Source organism: Schistocerca cancellata, chromosome 4, assembly GCF_023864275.1.
Source record: "Schistocerca cancellata isolate TAMUIC-IGC-003103 chromosome 4, iqSchCanc2.1, whole genome shotgun sequence".
Taxonomy (NCBI): Eukaryota; Metazoa; Arthropoda; class Insecta; order Orthoptera; family Acrididae; genus Schistocerca; species Schistocerca cancellata.
This window is the reverse complement of record NC_064629.1, coordinates 679,026,499-679,043,737: the sequence shown is the minus strand read 5'-3', so window position 1 is coordinate 679,043,737 and position 17,239 is coordinate 679,026,499. Positions and strand designations below refer to the sequence as shown.

Here is a 17,239-nt window from a genome sequence, read left to right as displayed (position 1 = left end):
TTCTACACCATTCTGTAATTGTTACGTATATGTTGTTTGTTGCAGCTCTAACCAAAAACTAAATGAAGATGGCGCAGACACTACACATTTCTGACCGTGCTCGGACTGCACTTATGACGGAAGTATGGCAGTCGCCTGTAATATAGCGACGATGGCGAAGACGGGAGAGGGGAATACACGCAACTCTGGACATGGAAGCAATAGAGTACATGCGTATTTGTTGCGTACAGGTTCGGTTACTCACCAAAGGGGTAGGTGGCGCAGTGGTTAGCACACTGGACTCGCATTCGGGAGGACGACGGTTCAATCCCGTCTCCAGCCATCCTAATTTAGGTTTTCCGTGATTTCCCTAAATCGTTTCAGGAAAATACCGGGATGGTTCCTTTGAAAGGGCACGGCCGATTTCCTTCCCAATCCTTCCCTAACCCGAGCTTGCGCTCCGTCTCTAATGACCTCGTTGTCGACGGGACGTTAAACACTAACCACCACCACCACCATCACCAAAGGGGTGCTCGGCCCTCAAAGAGAGCTGTTACTGAAGGCGCTAAAGCCTGCGTAGTTGTGGCCTTTGCGCAAAGTCTCACGATGTCCCTTCGACAATATTAGAGGGAAACTGGTTTGTCATATGGTCCGGTCCAACGGATAATGAAGGAGATAGACTGAAGACTGTGAAAACCACACCTTGTCTAAGCATTATCACCGGAAAACTGTGACGTTAGGATGGAGTTTTGTGAATGAAAATTACAATGGATGGAAGAAGAACCAGATACCACAACTAACATTTCGTGATCAGAGGAAGCCATGTTCCATGTGGGTGGGTTCATAAATCACCATAACCACCATTACTGGGGCCCCAGTAACGACAATCCTGGAGGTACTATTGAAAAATTGCAGTCACGTCCTTCGTTGGTTGAAATGGCTCTGAGCACTATGGGACTTAACATATGAGGTCATCAGTCCCCTAGAACTTAGAAGAACTTAAACGTAACTAACCTAAGGACATCACACACATCCATGCCTGAGGCAGGGTTCGAACCTGCAACCGTAGCGGTCCCGCGGTTCCAGACTGAAGCGCCTAGAACCGCTCGGTCACAGCGGCCAGCTCCTTCGATGACTGTGTGGTGTGATATTCATGATGATACTCATATCAATCATTACATTCTTTATGAAACAGTGAACGCATATGCTACAAACTTTTCTTCATCCATTGTTTTAACCTGGAATGGTGTTAGCAGCGTGCAATTTATGCACTACGGGGCACCTTTTCATTTGGCTTCGATTTCGCGAGAATGGCTTGACAGTGCTTTTCTAGGTCGCGTTATTGGACATTGCGTAAATGTTGAGTGACCACCGTCTAGATTTGACCGCAATGGATTGTTTTCTCTTGGGATATTTGAAAGAGAAAGTGTATGCCAGAAAATCGCTTGACTTGGACGTGTTAGTAGTAGTCATTACGGAAGTGTGTTCGGTGATACCAAACGGTATGTTGCAACGGTCTGTCAGGAATGTTGCACTCCGATTACAATGGTGTGTAGCTGATAATTGTGCCTATGTGGAAATATGAAATGGCAAGAACCATAGTAAATAACAGAATTGACAACAACAATGTAACATTGTTAATGAGTGAGTAATAGTTAAACAAAAATAGGGATATAATAGTGGATCACCCTGTATTACTGTTGCTACCGAAATGGTTGATTTACAAGTCTTGCTACAGAAAAAAGCGTCGAGATGATGAATAGTTAGTTATGTCTCGTTTATGGAAACGTATGATTAAGAGGCAGAGTTACAAAATTAGAGCATGTTTGAGACTGCATGTATGTGATATCCACTACATACTTCATCTCTCTGTAGCGACTTTAATTCTGTTCCTGCTGGTGACCACTGTCCGGCGGCATCTCAGATACGAAGCAGCAGACGTCGTGATGTTGGCGGAATACGTCACTGCACAGGCGACCTTGCAGTCGCTACCAGGAGACGCACTTGCATCACCATGGAACTCCTGCTCGAATTTTCTGCTCGTTTTAATGGTGTTAGCAGTCTAAGTGTGGGATATTAGTTTAATTTAGAGAGTTTTGTGTGTGTACTTACATGTCACCAGAAACGCTCTTACAAGTATATTTTTTTATTTCTCCCATGCTCTTAGACATCCATATTAATGTCATGATAGTGATGTCATTCATAATAGTTACACATTTAATGTCCCCTGTTTATGTATAGCTTTGGATTAGAATGTCTAAAAGTGCCTATTAAAATACTTGGAGAAAATCGGGAATAATGCAATAACTTTCCACAAAGCTGGAACTGATTGTCCCCAAACTGTAAATATGTAAATGGAGTGTGGTCATACACTGTAGAAGAACTGCTGTTGGGCAGTCATGACGTCGTTTTTGCATTCTAAATTAAAACGATTAATATAAGAGTGATGTAAATATAGAAGTAGCCATATCTTGATAGTTATCATAGAGTATATTAATTAATTATTTGTATTTTTCTGCTACCTGTAACATTTATTTATTTTGTGTTTAATTTAACACATTACACAGCGTTACATTTAGGAGATGGGAGCAGGCATTGAACGGCCAGAAATCTATGTCCATTCTTGTCTTCTTTTGGCGAGGAGTTGTGTCTCATTCTTGTGAATGACACCGTAATCTGTCCGGCATGCTGATAGTTTTGCATCAGTTGTTATGGCGTCACAATCATGTGATATACTTTTATATATGTTAGTTTTTCACCTGCGATTTCGACGTTTCAAAGCTGCATCTGCATCTGCATCCTTATTAGGGAAAGATTATATTCATCTAGTTTTTCATTCAAAACTCTCGACGTTTTTCCTAGAACCCAATAAAAGAATAATAGGGGTAGGTCGTCAGCTTACCATGTTTAATTCAAAGGGCTGAGATATTCTCCCACAAATTTCACTCTATATACCATGTCTGTAAGTGTTTCACAAGCTATGTTTGCTAATTCAGACTCTAAACAAAATTCTCGAATCATTTTATCCATAGTTTCTCTGTCAACAGAATCATAAGCCTTTTTGAAATAATCTGTAGCGAATGACTGACTGTAGATTAAATATTTGTTCAGGACATGATGTGCCATTTCTAAAATCATCTCCATATGCAACTGAATGACTGTCCTGCTTTGCGTCTCTTCTTTTTAGTGGAATCTTGGAAAATAATTTATACGCAACTGGTAGCAAAGAAATTTCTCTGTAGTTGTTAACGTCTTGTTTATTGCCGTCGTTATCAAGGCTACCTTCCGCTCTCCAGGGATTTTTCCTTGTTCAAGATTTCTTCAAAGATTAATCTTAGCTCCCTTTTTTTGGTAGATACCATTTCAAAATTTCCGCTGTAATAGTCATCTCCATTAGCTTTATTGTTTTTTAAGATTACTTGCTTTTTCTTCAATTTCTTTGATAGTAGGAGGTAAATCTTTTCTAGATTTTCGTGAGTATTTGAAATACAGCTTATGGATTGGTTCTGGACAATTTAAGAAGCCGAGCGAAATACGTTGCAAGTTTTTCAAAATTCTCAATGTGCGTCTAGCCAAGTCCGCCATTTTCATTGATGAAATAGATAATTGGAATTTGGTATCCCTTCAGTCTGTCCTTTGATAAAAACTGCGGGTATAAGTTTTAAAAGAAGTTCCCTCTTTTCCGAATCTCTTTACGTTCTTCTAATTATACTCGCTGCTTCCTCTTTTTGTTGTTTAAATTGATCATAGTCTCCCTTAAGTATTACTACTTTCTCAATTTTTTGACCCTCTCCGTGAACGCATCTTCACGTGCTTCATCGTACCATATATATATTTTTTTGACTGGCCCAGATCTTTTTTATGTAGTGTTACCAATTTCATTACATACTTCTTGCCAGTCGCCGCGGTTACATCTTTTACTTTCATCTTCATATTTCTGAATTACTTTATTTGTTGTGGTAAGTCTATCTGTATTATATTTTATTATTATTATTATTATTGATATATACTGATCATTTACTGAGGATATTCTAGTGAGTACGATATCTTTCCTCATTATCGTTATTATTATTATTATTATTATTATTATTATTATTGTTAGTATTATTATCATCATCGTCATGTATTTTGTCAGGTGAAACATATGCATGAATAAATAAATAAATAATGTAGCCCTAAAATTATATCTCATGCCGCATGGTTTCCTGTGGGTAGCACATAATAGTAGTGAAAGCATTAAACATCCTGAGAAGCAACACCAAATGCATAAAATGTGTTAATTCTTAATGCCGTGGCACTCGTAACAATCAAAAATCCAGTCGAGTATCCACTGCGTACCGGGTTAGAGAACTACTTCTCTTCACACGTGCAAAAACCATGTCAATGCACACATAATAAAAAATATTAAAAGTCTCTCATCACTACAACGCTCCTCAGATGATCTATTGGGGGACTCTGATTCCGTCTCCAGACAAGGTGTGACGACAGACTGGGATAATCGTCCAGAAGCTTTATAGCCTCACTGAATCTTAGCACTATTGCGAAGGGTAATTTAATAGGAAACCAAGTTCCATTTCGCACTCGCTGGCCTATCAGCTTGAGACTGTGCTCTTTCACCACGCCAGGAGTAAACAAAAGGCTCCTATAATTTATAAGGTAGAGTGCCCAAGTTTCTGCATCTTCGTACGCTAGAACCTGTATAAGTCCTGAGATGTTACGGAAAAGGCTACAAATTGTTCCATATGTTCCTGAATGTATGCGGGAAAGTTACAACTATATTTTTGTAACATATTAAAGCCAATATTTGACATAAACGGTAATATCGCAAAAACAGAAATATAAGAAAGTGTTCGTAATTTCATCCTCCATAAAAAATCTCTGAAGTACAATTGATTTTAATGTATTTTTACTTTTTTTTACATTTCCACGCAGTTTCACTACTATGAATCACTTGAATGTTATGAATCAATAATTCTTTCAAGTTGTTTCAGCCTTCCAAAGATGTGTACCATATGAAATGTATGTCTGTGTAGATAAACAGCATCTTTCGGGATAACAAACTAAGCACTTTTCTCCCCCTTGCGGTTTCCCATATAAAAAAGGAAAGTAATCTTTATAAAAATCCAATAAAATCACTGTTTAATAACAGTTACAACTTTCGGCCCCTGAACAAAAATAGGAATTCCTTGGGGGACGAGATTGCGAATATCTCAGATTTGTTACATAGGCCGCTATAACAACATACTCTTGACTATAAAAATTAAACACCGTAAACTATAACATACGACTGAAACACAGCCCAATATCTGAACACAAATAAGAGCTCACGCTAAGAATTTCAGGCTGTTAATTTGACTGTTGCACTAACTCACATCAGCATTAACGAAAAAGAAAAGAATTCCTTCGTACACTCAAGCTTCACTTGCTCCACACAACAAGTGCTCTCAACAATACACTGGAAGAGATCAAGCACATACGTGGAGCTAAACATTTGTTACCAACTGAGGATACTGAAAATTCCGAGTGGGAAGAAATTAGGAACGGGGACGATATTAGGGCCCCTTACGTTATAATGTCACATTTTGCAACTCTATTAGATCGTTTGCTGAAATGTAGTAATGTCTCCTGTATAAATTATCCCATACCCAGAGGAGATGGAGATGTATCATCCTTTACACGAAACTATACCTACAACAATTTCCAAAGGCGTTTTCTTACGCCATTCATGCTCTGAGAATATTCATAACTTGCTGTCTGTGTACAGAGTATTTACCAGACTCCAACTAGGCACGGAAGAGTTGCACTGCTTGCTCTATCTCGTACTGAAAAATTTTACAGCACCTTAAATATTTCTGGGACTTAATTTACGACACTGACTCGAAGAAACTTGAAAAGTCACGAACGTGTAACGAGTTCCGAGGTGACAAATACAGCCAAATTGCTTCTGAGGGAGGAGGTTTTACTGAATCAGCCACCAACCGCAAAATTTCGTATCTCTAACTGTTAATCTTACTGCCCCTGAAAAGATCGTGATGCTATTAACTTTGATCAAACAGCTCGACCAAATGTTATTAAACTTGAAAAGAAACGTAAGCTGTGTTATACTTGAATTAAATAAGGTGACTGCATAACCTTGTAGCGGGCTGTGCGCTGGTAGTGGAATGTAGATGTGGACGCATACATTCTGAATTCAGAGAAGCCGTACTTTTAACTCATCAGCCCTACTTAATTTAACGAACAATAGGTAGATAAATAAAACAGTGAAAAAGTAGAAGGATTGTACAATGTTTTCAGTAATTTCAAACGAAATAGCCAATATTAAAATGTTACCTATATTTTAGTAACTATCTTTATCCTTAGTCTAAAAATGACGCAACGTCCAGTAAGTGTAACTACTGTTTCAAAATAAACGAACATTGGAATTAAATTTTCATGAAACCATAGCTTTCCACAAGAGAATTTCTTTTTAAATTGTTGTTATCTCTATTATTTCTCCATAGTGAATGTATATGCTATGCCTATGTAATTAACACAGTTTTTATATGGTGACCACCATAACGCATGACGCAATCATGGTCAGTTTTGCAGGGCGACCACGACTATCCCTCGGACAATGATGGTCAGTTTACAGGGTGGACACGTCATATGTGTTTCTGAGAATTATAATTCTCACATAGCAGTTAATCAAAGATCTCAGAGGAATTGATTTGCAGTTAAATGTCAACAAAACAAAATATTGTGTAAATGAGAAGAAGACGTACTTGAAGAAAAACGTATAATTCATCATTTGAAAAATAAGGAGTTTTCCTTCATGTAGAAAACCACTTGCAAGTTTTCACTTTTTCATGTATTTACTGTAATTTCTCTACGTCTAATAAACTCAACAATATTTCAGGGACATTTTATACTCTGGTGTAAGGCTGGCTCTGAGCACTATGGGACTCAACTTCTGAGGTCATTAGTCCCCTAGAACTTAGAACTAGTTAAACCTAACTAACCTAAGAACATCACACACATCCATGCCCGAGGCAGGATTCGAACCTGCGACCGTAGCGGTCCCGCGGTTCCAGACTGCAGTGCCTAGAGCCGCAGGGCCACTTCGGCCGGCTTGGTGTAAGGGACCGTGACTTTCGGTAGCTCGTTGGATTTCGTATGAGTGCTTACACAGAAAATATCTGCAAATGAGGAGGGTATGCTTTGTATGTGTCTTGGTGTTGCCAACAGTAAACTGTAATTCAAGCTTGCGTTCAGTACTGCTCAGGTTTTTTTTTCCCTGCCAATGTTAATTGTACATTAACAGTGATATGCAGCAACACGTATAGGTTTACTAAATAAGAGTTGATTGATATGCATCTCATGTATGGGTTCACTCAGTGCAGAGGAAGAGCGGCCACAACGACACTATGTTGTGCTTTTTCTGCAGCGATAGGATGAGTTGACATTATGGTGTAGTCAACTTTCATTTACATCTTCATTCTTTTTAAATAAGACGAACGTAATCTGTGGCATGTATTCAGCGATCATGTAAGTTACAACCAAAGAGGATGAGAGAAGACTAAAGCTGTAGTCTGGCGGCGTTATTTAAAACATCTTTTGCGTCCCGGAATAGTATCACAGACAAACATTAAAAATTTCTTAAAATTCTTCACTGGCGACGTCAGAAGCCATGCCGCCTGAGTCAACGAGCGGCAGACTGCCAGCTGAGGGAAAATGCTGAGCAGGTCGAGGTGATCACGAAAGCGATTGTGACACGCGTGATCTGCCTCGCGTCCAAGTCCGGGAACGAAGCACAATGACATCATGACAATAAAAAGACGGCCTCATACTAGTGGCAGAGCAGAGTGTCGCAAGAAGGCCAAGACACTACCCAACCGTAACTACTGACGCAACAGGAAATAGCGTCCGAAAGACGAAGTTACGAAAGTCTGAAGCCACCAGGAGAACTGACCAAATAGGAAAACCAATGCACATGATTTAATTGCTACACCCAATTCAACAGAGCGCATGGGTAGCTCCATCATAAATACTGCGCCTTCCTTTGTCAATGATCTCAGTTACAGCTGTCTTGTGGACAGGGGAGGGTATGTCAGACAATCCTCTGTGCACCTAGACAGTTACGATCACCTATGGAGTTGTAAGTCTTGCTAGATATACTCTGCCAGTGCCAACTTCCGGGTCATCACTTAAGGTGTGTACAGACCGTCATCAACCGGTGTCCTACAGGAGGCTTGACCAGTAGGGCTGAGAAGCTGTTCGCCAGCCACCGCCATGAGAGGGAGTCACTGTTGACTCTGCCTCCTAGAAACAATCAATGCCTTCTCTGCGCGATACCAATGGAGATACTATCGAAGACAGTGCTGCCAAAGCAGAGTTACTATACACAGTCTTCCGAAATGCCTTCACAAAAGAAGTCAAAGTAAATATCGCAGATTTCCGATCAAGAACAGCTGCCAACATGAGCAACGTAGAAGTAAATATCCTCGGAGAAGTGAAGAAACTTAAATCACTTAATAAAAGCAAGTCTTCTGGTCCAGACGGTATACAAATTAGGTTCCTTTCGAAGTATTCTGATGCATTAGCTCCATATTTAACACTCATATACAACCGTTCGCTCGACGAAAGATCCGTACCCAAAGACTGGAAAGTTGGACAGGTTACACCAATATTCAAGAAAGGTAGTATGAGTAATCCACTAAATTACAGGCCCATATCGTTAACATCGGTATGTAGCAGGATTTTGGAACATATACTGTGTTCGAACATTATGAATTACCTCGAAGAAAACTGTGTATTGACACATAGTCAACATGGGTTTAGAAAACATCGTTCCTGTGAAACACAACTAACTCTTTATTCACATGAAGTGCTGAGTGCTACTGACAAGGGATTTCAAATCGATTCCGTATTTCTGGATTTCCGGAAGGCTTTTGACACTGTACCACACAAGCGGCTCGTAGTGAAATTGCGTGCTTATGGAATATTGTCTCAGTTATGTGACTGGATTTGTGATTTCCTGTCAGAGAGGTCACAGTTCGTAGTAACTGACGGAAAGTCATCATGTGAAACAGAAGTGATTTCTGGCGTTCCCCAAGGTAGTGTTATAGGCCCTTTGCTGTTCCTTACTACATAAACGATTTGGGAGACAATCTGAGCAGCCGTCTTCGGTTGTTTGCAGATGACGCTTTCGTTTATCGACTAATAAAGTCATCAGAAGATCAAAACAAACTGCAAAACGATTTAGAAAAAGTATCTGAATGTTGCGGAAAGTGGCAGTTGACCCCGAATAACGAAAAGTGTGAGGTCATCCACATGAGTGCTAAAAGGAACTCATTAAACTTCGGTTACACGATAAATCAGTCTAATCTAAAAGCCGTAAATTCAACTAAATACCTGAGTATTACAATTACGAACAACTTAAATTGGAAGGAACACATAGAAAATGTTGAGGAGAAGGCTAACTAACCAAAGACAGCGTTTTATCGTCAGGACACTTAGAAAATGTAACAGACCTACTAAGGAGACTGCCTACACTACGCTTGTCCGTTCTCTTTTAGAATACTGCTGCGCGGTGTGGGATCCTTACCAGATAGGACTGACGGAGTACATCGAAAAAGTTCAAAGAAAGGCAGCACATTTTGTATTATCGCGAAATATGGGAGAGAGTGTCACGGAAATGATACAGGATTTGAGCTGGAAATCGTTAAAAGAAAGGCGTTTTTCGTTGCGGCAGAATCTTCTCACGAAACTCCAATCACCAACTTTCTCCTCCGAATGCGAAAACATTTTGTTGACACCGACCTACATAGGGAGGAACGATCACCACGATAAAATAAGGGAAATCAGAGCTCGTACGGAAAGATATAGGTGTTCATTCTTTCCGCGAGCTATACGAGACTGGAATGAGAGAAAATTGAGAAGGTGGTGCCTGCCAGGCACTTAAATGTGATTTGCAGAGTATCCATGTAGATGTAAATGTAGCTGGAGGTCGGAGATCGAACTCTGCACAACAACGAACACATCAGTTCGGGCTTGAGGATAAACATCCTGCGGCACACGTCTTCGACGTCAATGAGAGCGCTTCAGAGATCAGCTCACATAGTTGCTCTATATCGCCGTGCATCATGGGCCGCGCCGGCTTTGGCACTGGGGCCAACGATCAGTTGTGAGGTAACAGCTGTCACACGAGCTGTCCACTATGCAGTAGGACTGCAAGGCAGATGTGAGCCAGCTACTGCTGGTCGGGCCCACACACCACCAGCCCAGCTGAGCTGCCACTGCTATGGGAAGACAATTCTGTAGTTGCAAACAATAAATATGTCACTCTGAATGTTGTTCTTTGGCGCTTTCAAGTGTCAACAGATCCTCATCACAGCACCCTGCTCGGGACAATCCTGAAAACTGTAGGGCTCTTGGAACCGACCCCTACACACCCAACACCAATATTCGATGTATATCAAAATTATTTAAAGTCTCGACTTGATGCAATGCAAAGAGAAAGTTCATTAGCACTAAAATTACACAACATGACATTGTGTATATGCATATAGTGTATAATTAAACCCTCATACCAAATTTGTCGTTTGTAACTTTAATTGTATATCTGATCTCGGTTTCAGTTTAAACAATGATGGACTTCTAGTAACTTACGAACTACTGCTAGCGACAATATGAAATTTTGGATTGGATGTTTTTTAACATAGAGGACATGAATCTGTAATGAAAATCGTGGATCGTCATAGAACGCAGTTTTCTATCTCTCTCATTGTCCCTGCAGGTCCTTCAATCTCTCTGGCAACAGAGGACCTCATCATGTGCCGACAGCAACTGGGATATGAGATCACACACCACACCGCTGACTTGATTAGGTTTCTCACAACAGCTATGGTCCTGCACATAAGTTCTCTCTCTCTATCTCTCTCTCTCTCTCTCTCCAGCTTTCCTCACAGGAGTACTTTTTGAATAACCAACTGCAGCAAGTGGTGCACAATGACTGCTACAGAGAGGTGGATGAGTCGTTCTTTTAGTTATCTGGGTGGCGTTTGTCTCTCACTCGTGGGCGTTGTGGATTCTATGGTTCGCTAGCTATTAAGTCGATGGAGGAACAAGGTGACTGTAGTAAGGTAGACGGGGTGCTTGTAAATTCTTTATTGTTCAAAAACGTTAGGAATGCTACAGACGCACGCCCTCATCCGGTGCCGCAGCCTGGTATCGATCCACGGAGCTCATGTTCTGTGGTGTGGTCAGGCATCGATCTCGCGGCCCTCAGTCGAGAAGCGTTGTGTGAAGAGGGCTGTAGACACTACAGATAGCGTGCTGCACCCTTGCGTAGTAAACATTCCCCAGCGTCGCTGCATCAGATGCTGATGTGGCCAACTGGTGTTGTTGCACTGTTAACGAGGCGGCTGAGAGCAGCTGTGACGAGCTGTGGGAGCGTAGACGACAAGGGTGCGAATCCCGGTCTGGCATGGCGGCTGGCTGGCGGCTACTGGCACCGTCGAGCGCCACGGTTCTCGGTGTCAGGGAGGACCTCAGTTTCACTCCCAGCCCTTCAGGCGCCTGCTGGACTCCCTTGGCAAGCGGTTCAGTCAGGATGACAGCAGAATGGTGGTGACCTCGTGAAGGAGACCGACACGAAGACGGTTGACGACTGAACGACTCACTGTTTCGACACATAGACGCTTCCCTGTGACCAGCCTGGCTGGACGACCAATGTTATGCGCGCCATAACCGGTTTTTTGGTGGTGTTGGGGCTGATGAAGTCTTGTACTGGCCGGCCGGAAGAGGGCGGCGCCCGGTGAATGCCCTGGAGAAACGCTGAGACAACGTATTGGTGGAAGTGGCCCACTTTACGGCGTCCACCCCATGCGTCTAGGCTCATGTTTTTACATAATGCACCAAAGTAAGATAACGTTGGCTATAACATGATCATGCACAGCAAGTACGTTGTTGCCCCACAGTTTGTCACACGACGATGGAGTTTACAGTAATTCAGAATACATCAGATAAAAGGAATGTCCAACATGCCACACACATCAAAAAAAGTTTTGCAACACTCCAGTTCCCAAAACTCCTGAAGACAGACGTTGACTGTAGATATTTTATCACAGACACAGTCCCTTTGACTGTTCAGAGATGTCACTAAACCTGCCCAAAGATGTAAACAACCCTGCATGAGCAGTGCCTATTAGACGGAGGGGGTCCGACAGCCCATCAGTTCCAGTCATTCCACCGGGAAGGAGGTACACGGCTCGCGTTGTCTGTAGTTCATCCATGGCCCGAAGGTCAATACCGCGGACAGATTTCTTCCGCATTGTTACTCTGTGCCAGGAAGGGCTCTCCGCAAGGAAAATGTCCAGGAGTCTTGGAGTGAACCAAAGCGATGTTATTCGGACATGGAGGAGATACAGAGAGACAGGAACAGTCGATCACATGCTTCGCTCAGGCCCCCCAAAGGCTACTACTGCAGTGGATGACCGCTACCTGCGGATTATGGCTCGGAGGAACCCTGACAGCAACGACACCATGTTGAATAATGCTTTTCGTGCTGCCATAGGACGTTGTGTTACGACTCAAACTGCGCGCAATAGGCTTCATGATGTGAAACTTCACTACCGACGTCCATGGCGAGGTCCATCTTTGCAACCACGACTCCATGCAGCGCGGTACAGATGGGCCCAACAACATGCCTAATGGACCGCTCAGGACTGGCGTCACGTTCTCTTCACCGCTGAGTGTCACATATGCTTTCAACCATACAATCGTAGGAGACGTGTTTGGAGGCAATCTGGTCAGGCTGAACGCCTTAGAGACTCCGTCCAGCTAGTACAGCAAGGTGGAGGGTTCCTGTTGTTTTGGGGTGGCATCATGTGGGGCCGATGTAAGCCGCTCGTGGTCCTGAAAGACGCCGTAACGGTTGTACGATACGTGAATGCCATCCTTCGACCGTTAGTGCAACGATATCGGCAGCAAATTGGCGAGGATTCATCTTCATGAACGACAATTCGCGCCCCCATCGTGCACATCTTGTGAATGACTTCCTTCAGGATAACGACGCCCTTGACTAGACTGGCCAGCATGTTCTCCAGACGTGAAACCCTATCGTACATGCCTGGGATAGACTGAAAAGGGCTGTTAATGGGCGACGTGACCCACCAACCACTGCAAGGGATCTACGACGAATCGCCGTTGAGCTGTGGAACAATCTGGACCAACAGTGCCTTGATGAACTTGTGGATAGTATGCCACTACGAATACAGCCATGCATCAATGGAAGAGGACGTACTACTGGGTATTAGAGGTACCGGTGTGCACAGCAATCTGGACCACCACCTCTGAAGGTTTCGCTGTATGGTGGTACAACATGCAATGTGTGGTTTTCACGAGCAATATAAAGAGCGGAAATGATATTTATGTTGATCTCTATTCCAATTTTCTGTACAGGTTCCGGAACTATTAGAACCGAGGTGATGCAAAACTTTTTTTGATGTGTGTATTTAGAATTTCGTACTACAGTGACTGACGGCGCGCTTAGTTAGGATACATTATAAAATACCTAGAGGCTGATTTTAAAGCTTAAGTGTCTCTTACTGTATCAAATGGTGGGTTTAATGGTGCAGTGTGTACCACAAATGAGATGCAGCAGTAATGTAATGTCGTTCTCAGTTCTATCACTAAAAGTGTCATAGATCTGATCCATAAAAATGTGAGAAATTTTAGCATACTGGAGAATTTACGCCAAACATTCGCTACTGATAGTGATTTAAGGCCAGGAAGTTTCCACAGCAACATCGCTGTTTGTGTTGTAAGAAGTTAAGCAGTGCGGCTACTGAGATACAGAAGAGGATTTAAGCACGTAGTCCACTAATATAAGACGCATTTCAAACAAACGTGCTTCTTCAGTTGTTTAAGAATACCTGTGTAAACATTCGCAGCAACTTCTGGTTCAAGTGGTTCAAGTGGCTCGGAGCACTATGGGACTTAACATCCCCTAGAACTTAGAACTACTTAAACCTAACTAACCTAAGGACATCACACAACACACAGTCATCACGAGGCAGAGAAAATCCATGACCCCGCCGGGAATCGAACCCGGGAATCCGGGCGTGGGAAGCGAGAACGCTACCGCACGACCACGAGCTGCGGACAACTTCTGGTAAATTACTGAATCTTTTGAGGTGATATCTAATTCTACAACTGATACAACATGTTAGTCGCCAAATTTGTTAATTCCATTGTTGCCGAGAGTATGTTTACTTTTATATATTAACAAATTTAGTGAAAGTAACTGCTTAGAAGTGCATGCTATGTAGAATTTATGTTACTATTTTTTAAATTTCGTGTCTGTTGCCCTTCTGTATTTAAAAAGTGAATAAAGATCCCAATCCTTTTTGTATCTCCTTTTGTGTTCAATTGCTTTTGCCAGTATCACATTCCATTTACGTAGCAATTGGTAGGTGTAAAATTGTTTCTGTATGCTATGAAGGCTGTTCGATCATGCAACCTTATCGACAGAAAACAATGAAGGAAGAGAGATCGTTGACAGAGTACGTGGTGAGCGTAGACTTCGCTGTAGGGCGCGAATAGCAGTGTTAATTCAAGCGAGCAGGAAATGAACTGCAATAACTGTTCCACGGTAGCGTATAGGTTTACTGGAAACGCGTACCTTATGAAAGAAAAATGTTTGTAGATATTTTATTGGACATAATTTAAGTGTTTCCAATCCTGGGAGTGATCACCAAATGACGTCAGAGAAATGGAAGGACACCAGACTTTCGTTTAGAAGATAATAATATTAGTTAAATATTTGATGAGAACAAATTGTTTAATATTTACGGGGAAGATTGAGGGCAGAAAAAGAAAGCTTAACTTTCACCTACGATAAAGAATCAATTTTATTTTGTGCTTTGTACTTCTCTTATAACGCATAAGAATATGCCGTGGTCCTTTTTTAAATCAAAATTCATAAATTTAATTTTAAAAAACAGTAAAAATAACTTGAAAATCTACATATGAGTAGACGTAATGAATACCGGAGAACATGAATAATAAGAGTTGAAGGAACTCGCCAGCACAAAAAATTCGTTGAACACTAAACTGCAAGCGACTTATGACTTTCACAAAAGCGTTCCTCAACAATGGTTAAAGCAGCTTAACCGTCTGAATACTCGAGCAGAGCTGAAGTGTCCTTTTCCTGAAGCGTACGGCGAGTGTGCGACTCTGGAGATCAAAGCGCGCTGAACCCGGAACAATGGCCAAGTGGTAACTGCGCAGCCGCTACGAGTGTCAGCTGGTCTATTTGCCACATACTATTAACTCATTTCGTATTTCTATTACGTAGCAGGGTAATAACAAGTATAGTATTTATTCAGCCGAGTAAGAAGCACTATAGAGGTATGAGCGTGGAATTCATTCTCTTTTGGTGAGTATTGCATTACACCGTGCGTGTCTGCGAATGGTATAAATGCAATTCTTCGCCTTGCTCTTGAGGATATATGTTGATTATTGTACTTCTCAATCGAATGAAAACCGAAAATGTAAGAAAAAAAAAACGAGAACGGCAACAGCAATCTATATGTTCTTAAACACACAGAAGCAAAACGGAATGACGAGTATTACACAATGAAGCACCAGTCCGATATTTCGTCGAAGTTTGTGGAATTTTCATCACAAATCAAATGGTTAAACTTTCACTCCATTTGAAACTGATCTCCACTAACAACATCAGTAACATGTGTGAACCTCATGGGCCTGAATACACTGTTGTAGTCGTTGTAGTATGAAACCAAACAGCCTCCGAATAACATCTTGAGAAATTTGTTTCCTTTCCTGAAACACTGTGTTGTTCATGGAGATTGGTGGCTCGAAATTGATATAAGAGTATATGTAGTTCCATTGCATCCCCATCTAATAGGGCTCGAAGTTAATCCGTTTCCATACTTGAAGATTATGGTACACGCGTGATGTGTCAACGACCTTTTGCTAATATAACACAACATCTAACGCCCCAAGACGGTTATGTCTAGGAGAGTTTGTATCTTGGCCTCCAAAATCTTCTTACCTCCATTCTCTGAATTTTTCTGTCTGGGGTCATCTCAGAAGCTAAATGTACAGCACTCGCTTTGATAGGACTGAAGACTGGGAAGCGAACTGTACATTTACGAGAAGATCCGGTGTTGTTCGAAAGAGTTCGTAACTGGTAGGAAGCATGCAGTATTGCATCCAAATACTAAGACGACACGTGTTAACTCCTCCTTTAACTGATACAACTGAACAGTTCATTGTTAACCCAACATGATGAAGTAGTTACGTACACGGGCGGACAAAAATATGGAAACACCAAACACACGACACATTAATATACCTGATACTGTGTAGGAGAACCATTGACATTCAAAGCAGCTTCAAGACGTCTCGGAAAAGATAAATACAAACCTCTTACGGTTTTTAGGGGAATCTTGCATCATTCTTCCTGCAAAATAGTGGCATCTTCAGGTGGGCAGCGATAATGCTCCAAAGTAGACCAAAAAGTTTTAATAATATTAAGATTTGCTAAATGTGGAGGCCATACGAGATGTGACAATTCATCCTCGTGATCACAAAATCAGTCCTTATTGATGTAAGCTGTGTGAAAAGGGGGCCTGCGGTCTTGGAACACAAAATCACCACTGGGTAATAAACATTGTACTATGAGATGGACTTGATCATCCGAAATAATTACACAATCATTGGCAGTAATGCGACCTTGCAGAGCAACCATGGCACCCATGGAACACCACGATGTGTCTGCCCAACGACCCCCGCCGTATTTCACTCCTGGGACGTAAACTTGGCAAAAGTTGGAAACAAGATTCATCCGACAAAATGACATTGTCGCATTGCTCCGAAGTCTAGGTTTTATGGCTTCGGCATTACGTTTACCTGTTACGGGCAATTGCATGACTGATGAGTAGTATTGGAATTCCAACTTGCCCTGATTCCCTGCTTTTGGAGCGGCTTTCATGTTTTTTTGGTGCTGTCAGGATTCACGAGTGCGAGGTTCAGTTCTACGGTGATTTTCTCAGCTGCCATCCTTCTATTTTCCCTCACAATTCTCTTCAATGACCGTCTGTCACGATCACTGGACACACATTTTCCTGTGCGTTGTGATTTAGCGGAAGACGTTTTCCGGCTTTCCTTGTATGTGGTATAAATCTTCGAAGCAGTGCCCTACTTGAAACATCAAACACCTCCCTGTCTTGGTTCCACCATACGCGCACCAACA

General features: G+C 41.9%; 1 non-coding gene across 1 annotated transcript; it reads left to right on the top strand.

The window, feature by feature from the left end:
• The first annotated feature begins 249 nt into the window (after positions 1–249).
• Positions 250–322, top strand: Trnaa-cgc (transfer RNA alanine (anticodon CGC)). Its single transcript has one exon. It is a non-coding gene; the product is annotated as a tRNA-Ala (tRNA).
• The last annotated feature ends 16,917 nt before the right edge of the window (positions 323–17,239 follow it).